The sequence below is a fragment of the Ahaetulla prasina genome, chromosome 5 (assembly GCF_028640845.1).
Source record: "Ahaetulla prasina isolate Xishuangbanna chromosome 5, ASM2864084v1, whole genome shotgun sequence".
In the NCBI taxonomy this organism is placed as follows: Eukaryota; Metazoa; Chordata; class Lepidosauria; order Squamata; family Colubridae; genus Ahaetulla; species Ahaetulla prasina.
This window is the reverse complement of record NC_080543.1, coordinates 7785380-7794940: the sequence shown is the minus strand read 5'-3', so window position 1 is coordinate 7794940 and position 9561 is coordinate 7785380. Positions and strand designations below refer to the sequence as shown.

At 47.8% G+C, this 9561-nt stretch overlaps 1 long non-coding RNA gene across 1 annotated transcript in view; it reads left to right on the top strand.

Moving 5' to 3' along the window:
• Positions 1-480: 480 nt before the first annotated feature.
• Positions 481-9561, top strand: part of LOC131199687 (uncharacterized) — a 65555-nt gene continuing 56474 nt past the window's right edge. The window contains exon 1 of the long non-coding RNA XR_009155387.1: positions 481-542. This is a non-coding gene — a long non-coding RNA (uncharacterized LOC131199687). The remainder of the gene's footprint in view (positions 543-9561) is intronic.

Genomic DNA, 9561 nt, shown 5'->3' with positions numbered 1-9561 from the left:
CAGAGTGATGGCCTTCGGGAAAAAACTGTTCTTGTGTCTAGTTGTTCTGTTGTGCAGTGCTCTATAGTTTCGTTTTGAGGGTGAGAGTTGAAACAGTTTATGTCCTGGATGTGAGGTATCTGTAAATATTTTCACGGCCCTCTTCTTGATTCGTGCAGTATACAGGTCCTCAATGGAAGGCAGGTTGGTAGCCATTATTTTTTCTGCAGTTCTAATTATCCTCTGAAGTCTGTGTCTTTCTTGTTGGGTTGCAGAACCGAACCAGACAGTTATGGAGGTGCAAATGACAGACTCAATAATTCCTCTGTAGAACTGAATCAGCAGCTCCTTGGGCAGTTTGAGCTTCCTGAGTTGGCGCAGAAAGAACATTCTTTGTTGTCCTTTTTTGATGATGTTTTTGATGTTTTGATGATCAGCTGGCCCCGCCCACCCGCTCCTGCCCTATCCTGTCCTTTATTTCCTTCTTTCTGGCTCAGCTGATTCTCACAGCACAATTGATTTCCGTGCGTCCGCTGTTCTGCTTACCAGGGCTGCCTTAGAAGGTAAGCAGCTGAGCTTCAAACTGCAGTAATTTGAAAGCTGTGCGCGAGGGCAATATGTGTGTGCAGACAAAATGCATATGTGCGTGCGCACTCACAGAACCGGTTGTTAAACTGGTTGCAACCCACCACTGGATATTTCCACCAACACCATGAAAGCTGGCTGGGTGACTTTGGGCCAGTTACCAGGAGACTGTGAGTTTTAGTTCCACCTTAGCTATGAAAGCTGGCTGAGTGACTTTGGACTCTCTCTCTCTGAGCCCAACCCACCTCACAGGATTGTTGTTGTGGAGACAATAAGAGAAGGAAGGTGTATTGCATATGTTAAACCACCTTGAGTTATTTGTAAAAGTTATAAAGGTGAGATACAAACAAACAAGCAAATGTGGATCGTGCTAGAATTAAACATGCACTCAAATTAATATGAATTAATGTGAATTCATATTGTTCATTTTGGTTCGCTTGTTTTGAACGGACTATTGCATCCTTTTCTTGTTTGTTCGTTTTTTTGAATATTTTTATTACGGTCACTGACCAGAATTGCAAACAAAACTCATTAAAAATAAAACAAAGTAAAAACGAAACAAGATAAAAATATTACAATTGGTAATGGTTGGACAGTGAATAATAAAAGTTTGACCGATTTTGCAGGCAATGCAATAACATCTCTTCCTCGGTTATTGGAAGAAGCTTGCAAGCAGTGCCAATAGGAATGTCACAGTTCATAGTTACCATGGAAATATCAGAAATATAGAAAATTTCTCTGCCATTTTTGCTGGTGGCTGGGATATGCCAGCCTCTAAAGTTCAGAAGAGACTGCTAAAGTGATACAACTGTAAAGTTGGAGGCTCCCCTGGACCTTAGAGGCTTAACAACCCCAGCTATCTAATGAACATCATGGTAGGTTGCTAGAATTCGGTGTGTCTAGTTTGATGAAAAGAAGGACTAAGGGTGACCTGGTAGCAGTCTTCCAATATTTGAGGGGTTGCCACAAAGAAGAGGGAGTCAACCTATTTTCTAAAACACCTGAAGGCAGGACAAGAAGCAATTGTGGGATGCTAATCAATGAGGGAAGCAAGAAGGATAACTATGGAGGTTATGCATTGCCCAGAAACGTCGCCTGATTCTATAGACTCTGAGTATCAGAAACTGTGAAACTTGAAGATAGCAAATAGCACTTAAACACTTTCAAAGGCCCCAGCTTAGTTTGAGCAACCTTAACCTTAGCCCTTTTTCTACCAAAGCGCTAAACCAACCAAATTTCACTTTAGTCTAGTGCAGTGGTAATCAACCTGGTGCGTACCGCCCACTAGTGGCCGCTCCAGCTTTCATGGTAGGCGGTAGGGGTTTTGTCCGATACTGAAGCATTTTCCTTTTTTTAAAATTAATTGACTTTTTAAAAAATTGTCATAGCATTATTTAAAAACATTTTCATTAGGTTTTCATAAAATTCCCTGTGACAATTTAAATTTCTGAAAATATACTATTTGTATCGCCCGCGCATAAGTTTAGTTACATAAGTGAAACTAAATGGCGCTATAGTGCGACTGCAAACAAAAGAGCCTCGTCCCAGAATAACTCGCGCATCTCCCCCCACACCACCCAGCTGTAACAGACAAGCAGAGCTAGTAGCTGGCATCCCCCCCAAACCCAATCCATGATGCGCGAGAGGCATGCGCAGATGACGATACACGGCGCATTACTGTGGAACCAGTGGGCGGTTAGAAAATTTTACTACTAACAGAGATACAAAAGTGGGCGGTAGGTATAAAAGGTTGACTACCCCTGATCTAGTGGTTAAGGCACCAGCGTAGAAAGTAGGAGACTGTGAGTTCTAGTTCCAGTTTAGGAATGAAATCCAGCTGAACGACTTTGGGCCAGACAGTCTCTCTCAGCCTAGCCTACCTCACAGGGTTGTTGCTGTGGGGAAAATAGGAGGAGAAAGGCGTGTTGGATATGTTTGTCCCAGAGTTGGTATTCAGCCGGTTTGTACCGGTTTGGGCGAACCAGTAGTGGAAATTGCGGGTGGCCCCGGCTCTATGCTATCCGATTTAGACACGTTTTTGAGGTCGGGCGCATGTGCAGAAAGCAGGTGTGTGCGCAAACTGGGTGCGTGTCTGAAGCAAGTGTACGCTTGTATGGTGAACCGGTAGCAACAAAATGTGAAACCTTGTTCTGTCTCCCCTCGCCTCCATCCGAGCGATGGCTTAATTAGCCAGCACTATCAGCTCTGGCAGCAAACTAGCGAGCATCTGCCAAGTGTCTCTGTTATCTCCCTCGACGCCGATGAGTCACCCAGGAACAAACAGTACTTCAGCTCTTAGTTAAGCAGTTAATTTGCCTGCTATGAAGAGGCAGAGCAGCTCTTGCTGCCGTTATATCCTTGGGGTGTGGCTCCATGACTCAGCACTTCCTAGGCCTGCCCCACCCCTGCTTCTGTTGTTCCCACCTCTCCTGCCTATGAAACCTAGAATCCAGCCAGGCCTGATTGCCATCAGCTGGGTCTGGAGGCGTGGCCTGGATGGGGAAAGAGTCAGGGGACGGAGGCCTCATTATTACTTCCACCTGGCCTGCCTCTGGCTCCTGGAGCTGATCCAGGGAAGCCGGTGCTCCCGAGGTAAGTCCTGATGGCCCTTCCCCCTCACTTTGCAGGTCACTTTCTGGCAGGAGGCCCGGCTCAGGGGGCACAGACACAACAAACTCACTGCTGGTTTGTCCCCTTGAGTTATTTGTAAAAATAATAAAGGCGGGATAAATAAATGAGTAAATAAATAAACCTTGTGGTATCCTAATGAAGAGCAGCTATCTGCCGCACACACTGGTAATCTTTAAGTCTTCTTGTCCAGAGAGGAATTATCAAGGACCTGATCCACTTGCCTGGTTCTTCATTCTGCTATGGCAGGGGTGTCAAACTCAATTTCATTGAGGGATGCATTAGGGCTGTGGTTGGCCTCGAAGGACCAGCTGGGCATGTCTGACTAGGTGAGTGTGGCCAACTGGGTGGGCGTGGCCAGCTTGATGCCATTCACTGGGTGTGGCCAACTTGGAGGGCATGGCTGACTGGGTGGGCGTGGCCAACTTGAATTCAATCCCCAAACTGCTGGGATGTTTCCTCTTCGCATCGGGTAGATTGAGCCGAAGGCACGCTGGCCTGATATTTCCTCATTGCATTGGGTAGACTGGGCCAAAGTGATGCAGGCTGACTCCTTACATTTTCCAAGATGGCCCCATAGGCCGGATCTGACCACATCATGAGCCACAGGCCCAGAGGTGTTATTCATCCAGTTCTGTTCTGTCTCCTTCCCCATTTCAGACCCACGAGCTGGCCTTCAGCCAGTGGATTCACGGCTCCTATTAGTCCTGGCAGAGAAATTGCAGCTGCCTGCCAAAGTTCAATCAAATGACTCACAGAGTAAGACTTTCAGCTCTCTGTGAAACGGTTCAGCTAATTTTTGCTTCCCGTAGAATGATAGCAGTCCCAAAGCTCCTTATATATCCTGTGGGGTGGGGCTCTTGCCCCACCCTTCCCTTTGATGATGCCGCCTCTCTAATCTTCTGAAGCGTGGGTCGATCCAAGCTTGATTATTATTATCAGCTGGGTCTGAAGGCGTAGCCTGGGGAAGGGAGGAATCAGGGGATGATGGCCTCATTACGTCCTCCAATTGGTCTGGTTCTGGCTCCTGGAGCCAGGCCAAAGGAATTGGTGCTCCCGAGGTAAGCCTTAGCGGTCCTTCCCCCTCACTCTCGGAGTCACTTTCCGGGATGGGGCCAGGTTAGGGGGCTGGAGTCACAACAGTTTCATAGTGGTTCACCCGAACCGGTAGCAGAACCCACCTGTTGTGATCCAGGCCCAAGTAGGTAGTATTAGACGCAACCAGTTCAAAAACAAACAGACTTTTTTAGAACAGCTGAGAATTAACTCATTCTCAGCATAATCCAAACTAAATCAAAACAAATTCTTCATAACACAGTTCTCCAGTCTTATCACCAACCTTGGTCTAATTAGGCAAACTGCCAAAGGCTTTTCTTGGCAAAAGTTCAGAAGCAGAAGACGCCGACAAGAAATAAATGCAGCAAGACAAGGAGCAAGGCTATCAATGTTGTTTTCCGGCAAAGAGCCCAAACGTTGTTGCTGGTCTTTTAAGCCTTACGGGAGGGGCCAATCATCTCTTGGCCCTACTCCTGAGTTGTCCTCTTTGCTTGAGCTGCTCTTGCCTTCTGGCAGCTCTTCTCATGCATGCGTTAGGAACAGGCTCCTCGTGTTCCTCTGCCTCACTACTCTGCCTCACTACTGCCTCACTACTATCAGACTCTGGAGGCTCCGGAGTCTGCACATCACTGCCAAACGGCCCTGGTCCTACCCCTGCCTCCAACATAGAGCCCTCATCTGGGCCTTCCCCAGTTCTTCCTTAGCTTCATCCCTGTCCGACTCCGCTGCCAGCTCTGCAGGCTGCTGGCAGACCACAACACCACCCATCCCAGCTCTATGCTATCCTCTTTAGGCACAGTTTGGAGGCTGGGTGCATGTGTGGAAGGGAGGTGTTTGCGGGTCTTGAGTTTGTCACCACTGTGCTATGATCATCAGCTTTGATTTTTTGGCAGAGCTGTCTTCAGTGTTTCATTGCTTCCCTGGAGGTCTTATGTTTCTCCACTTTGCGTCGTAATGCAGACATAGAAACGCATCTTAAATGGTAAAGGAAGCTCCATTAAAACTATACTCTCCACAAACGGAATCTAACCAACTCACCCCCAGATTTGCTACCGGGCAGCGTGTCATCTTTGCAGATATTTGTCTTCTCAAAATGTCAATAATCATACTGTTTAATTTCTGTTAATGAGAGAATTTGCATGGCTTGCTAAGCTTTGGAGACTTCAGGCTCATGTAGCTCCTGCAACACGTCTTTTAAGGCATCGCATCTTGTCAGACCAAATCAGTACATAGAGAGGAATATAATTAACAGAGCTGTCGCAGAAGAGGAGAGGTCAGATCTAAGAGAAGAGTTCCTCGTTTTCTTGTCAGAGGCTGATGTAAACTTTGCAAAGTGTACCCTTTATTCTGTTTTTCCCCAAACACCAGTGCGTGTAAGTTGTGAATTGCAATGAGGAGTAGGAAATCCGACAGTTCAAGTATTGGGGAGGGGAGACCAAGCAGTACATCGACACTTCAGTATGAAGGGTGTGATTCAGGTTAGATTTTTGGCTGAGCCGTGGTGGTTAGAATGCAGTATTGCAAGCTAACTCTGTCGACTCTGCCAGCAGTTCGATCCTGACCGGCTCAGGGTTGACTCAGCCTTCCATCCTTTTGAAGTCAGTAAAATGAGGATCCTCTGGTGGCTCAACGGACTAAGTCTGTCTGTTATTAACACAGCTGCTTGCAATTACTGCAGGTTCAAGTCCCACCAGGCCCAAGGTTGACTCAGCCTTCCATCCTTTATAAGGTAGGTAAAATGAGGAGCCAGATTGTTGGGGGCAATAAAAGTTGACTTTGTATATAATATACAAATGGATGAAGACTATTGCTTAACACATTGTAAGCTGCCCTGAGTCTTCAGAGAAGGGCAGGATATAAATTTAAATTTAAAAAAAAGGATCCAGATTGTTGGTGGGGGGCAATAGGCTGACTCTGTAAACCACTTAGAGGGGGCTGGAAAGCACTGGAAAGCGGTATATGAGTTTAAGTGCTATTTCTGTCTTTCTGTCTGTCTGTCTGCCTGCCAGCCTGCCTGTCTCTAGCTATCCAGCTATCCAGCTATCTAACTATCTAGCTATCTAGCTATCTATCATCCATCCATCCATCTATCACCAAGAGTCATAGTGATGCAGTGGTTAGAATGCAGTATTGCAAGCTAACTCTGCCGACTGCCAGCAGTTTAATCCTGATTGTTAGATTCGGGCAATAACGAGGCAGGAGACCAGGATAGTGACAACAGCTCTTTACTATATGGTGAACCCAGCAGCAAACAACGGTAAAACCCCTCCTTATATACAGTTCAGCTGGAGGCTTCAGCCAATTAGCAACGTGCTATTTCCCGCTCTTATTTTCCCTCCAAAACCCTTAAAGATACATTACACTCCTCCCCTCCCAGAAAACATTTTACCCCTATTTACATAAAATTAACATTTACTTTTCTCGTAATCACGTAATCATGGGCGTCTCCTGCCTCTTTCGGACCTGCGCAGTTCATTATCTGGGAGTGAGTCGAGCTGGCCGGAGGGACTGTTCGTTCCTCTCAGCTCCTCCTCCAGGCCATCCGGCCTTGGATTACTTGCAGACTCGTTCCTGCTTTCCTCAGGAGGGACCGGTTGGTGTCGCTGGACTTCATCGAACTCAGATAAGTCCCGCGTTTTTTCCGGGTTTGAGTTAGCTGTGGATTCAATCATTGAGTAGTCAGGGCCTGTTTCGTCTATTTCTGGTCTTGTGATTATTCTTTTTCTTAACTGGTCTATGTGGCGTTTCCAAACCCGGCCATCCTCTATCTCTACGAGATACGATTTGGGCCCGGTTATTTCTAGGATTGTTCCCTTTTTCCAGTTTGGACCGTCACCATAATTGTGTGCCCATACGGAACTCCCGACTGTCAATTCCCTTGTTTTGCCTGGTGTTGTTTTGTACCCGTCTGGTGTGTAGTTCGGGTTTAAATGGTCTAACGGGCATCTAAGCTTTCTTCCCATCAATAGCTCTGCTGGGCTGCGGCCAGTCGCTACGCAAGGGGTTCTGTGTTGTACCGCTAAGAAGGTGTCAATTTTTAATTGCCAATCGCCTGGCCTGAGTCTGGACAATGCCTCTTTCGCACTCCGGATGAAACACTCTGCAAGGCCGTTCGTCGCAGGGTGGAAAGGCGCCGAGAGGACATGCCGGATGCCCTCTTCCACCAAGTACCCCTCAAATAGGGTCACAGTGAACTGCGGACCGTTGTCTGAAACTAGGGTGTCTGGTAACCCGTGTGTTACAAAAAGGTGTCTCAGTACTGAAATGACAGCCTCTGCGGTCATGGATTTCATTAGAATGATTCCCAGCCATTTGGAAAATGCGACTCCCACTATTAGGAATGTTTGGCGGTGGAAGGGGCCGGCAAAATCGATATGGATTCGGGACCATGGGCCCTGGGGTTTTTCCCACTCTCGGATTGGGGCCGTTGGTGGTAGTGGTCTGGATTCCTGGCATGCTTGGCATTTCCCAACCCTATTGCTAATCTCCATGTCCATCAAGGGCCACCACACATAGCTCCTGGCTAAACCCTTCATTCTCACGATCCCAGGATGGCCTTCGTGCAGAAGTTCCAGAACTTTTTCCGCAATTTCTCTGGGACCACCACTCTATCCCCCCAGAGCAAACACCCCCCTAGCACCGATAATTCCCCGCGCTTTTTTACATATTCCTTACAACGCTCACCCGGCGCAGCTGGCCATCCTCTTGAACCCAACCAATTACAGTTCGCAATGTAATGTCCTTGTAAGCCCGAGCCACCTCCTTGGAAGTGACTGGGCTAGAGTCCAAAGAGTCAATTAACAAGACGGTGTGCCCGGAGTGGGGTCTTCGATAGTCGCTGGTAGTGGGCATCTGCTCAAGGCGTCTGCATGCCTAACTCCTTTCCTGGCCGATGTAGCAGTTTGTAGAATAGGCAGCCAGAAGATAGTCCATCGGGTCAATCTGGGCGAAAGTGGCACGGGCGTTGGGCGGTCGCCAGCCAGCAACCCCAGTAAGGTCTATGGTCTGTGACGATTTCAAGTCACGACCAAAAACATATTCATGGAACTTCTTTACCCGGAGACTATGGCCAGGCTTCCTATCCAACTGACTATAGTTCCTTTCAGCTGAGGACATTGTTCGGGAGTAAACGCTATGGGTGCTTCTGTGCCATTTGGCAGCCTGTGGCTGAGCACAGCCCCACCCGTAGGGGATGCATCACAAACTAGCACCAATGGCATTGTGCTATTGTATTGGATCAATAGGCTATCACTGGACAGGAGGTTCTTTACTGCTTCGAATGCTCTAGCTTCCGCCTTTCCCCAAGACCATGCAGCATTTTTTCCTAGTAATTTGTGTAGCGGCTCGGCTATAGTAGCCTTATTTTTTAAAAAAACCGCGTAAAAATTTACCAGACCCAAAAACGCCTGCAACTCTGTTTTGTTTTGGGGTGCTGGGGCCTTTCTGTATGCCCTAACCTTGCTCTCAGTGGGTGGATCCTCCTGTCTATCCGGTAGCCCAGGAATTCTCGCGATCCTACCCCGATCTGGCACTTGTTTAATTTGACTTTTAGACCGGCGGACCGGAAAATACTCAAAACTTTTCTCAGTCGCACCCCTAGTTCTTCCATATTATCGGCGGATACCAGTACGTCATCAAAGTACGGTACCACCCCGGGGAGCCCCTGCAGAAGCCGCTCCATTAAATTTTGAAATAATCCTGGTGCCACACTGACCCCAAACTGTAACCTGGTGCATTTGAAAGCACCCCTGTGCGTTACAATTGTTTGTGCTTCGGCCGTGCTGCTATCTACGGGCAACTGCTGATAGGCTTGGGCCAAATCTAGTTTGGCAAAAACCTGCCCTTGCCCTAGCGAGTGCAGCAAGTGTTGCACCACTGGGACGGGGTAAGCGCTTTTTTGCAAAGCTTTGTTTAGCGTCGCCTTGTAATCGGCGCAAATCCTGACTGACTCGTCTGGTTTCACTGGGGTGACTATTGGCGTCTCCCACTGCATGGTCGACTGGCACTAGTATCCCTGGCTTACTAGTTTGTCCAGTTCCCGGTCAATCTTGGGCTTCAGGGCGAAGGAACCCTCCTAGCCTTTAAGCGGATAGGGGCAACTTGAGGTCTAGGTTGAAGGAGATAGGGGTCCCTTGTACTTGCCCAGGCAGTCTTTGAAAGCGTCCTCGATCTCCTTCGTGAGTTCGTCCTTGAGGTCGACTTCATTTCGGAAGACTCCTGTCACTCCCATGCCCAATTTCCGGAACCAGTCCAGTCCCAACAAACTCGGTAGAGTCCCATCGACGATGGTGATGGGCAGAGTTTTTTCGAACT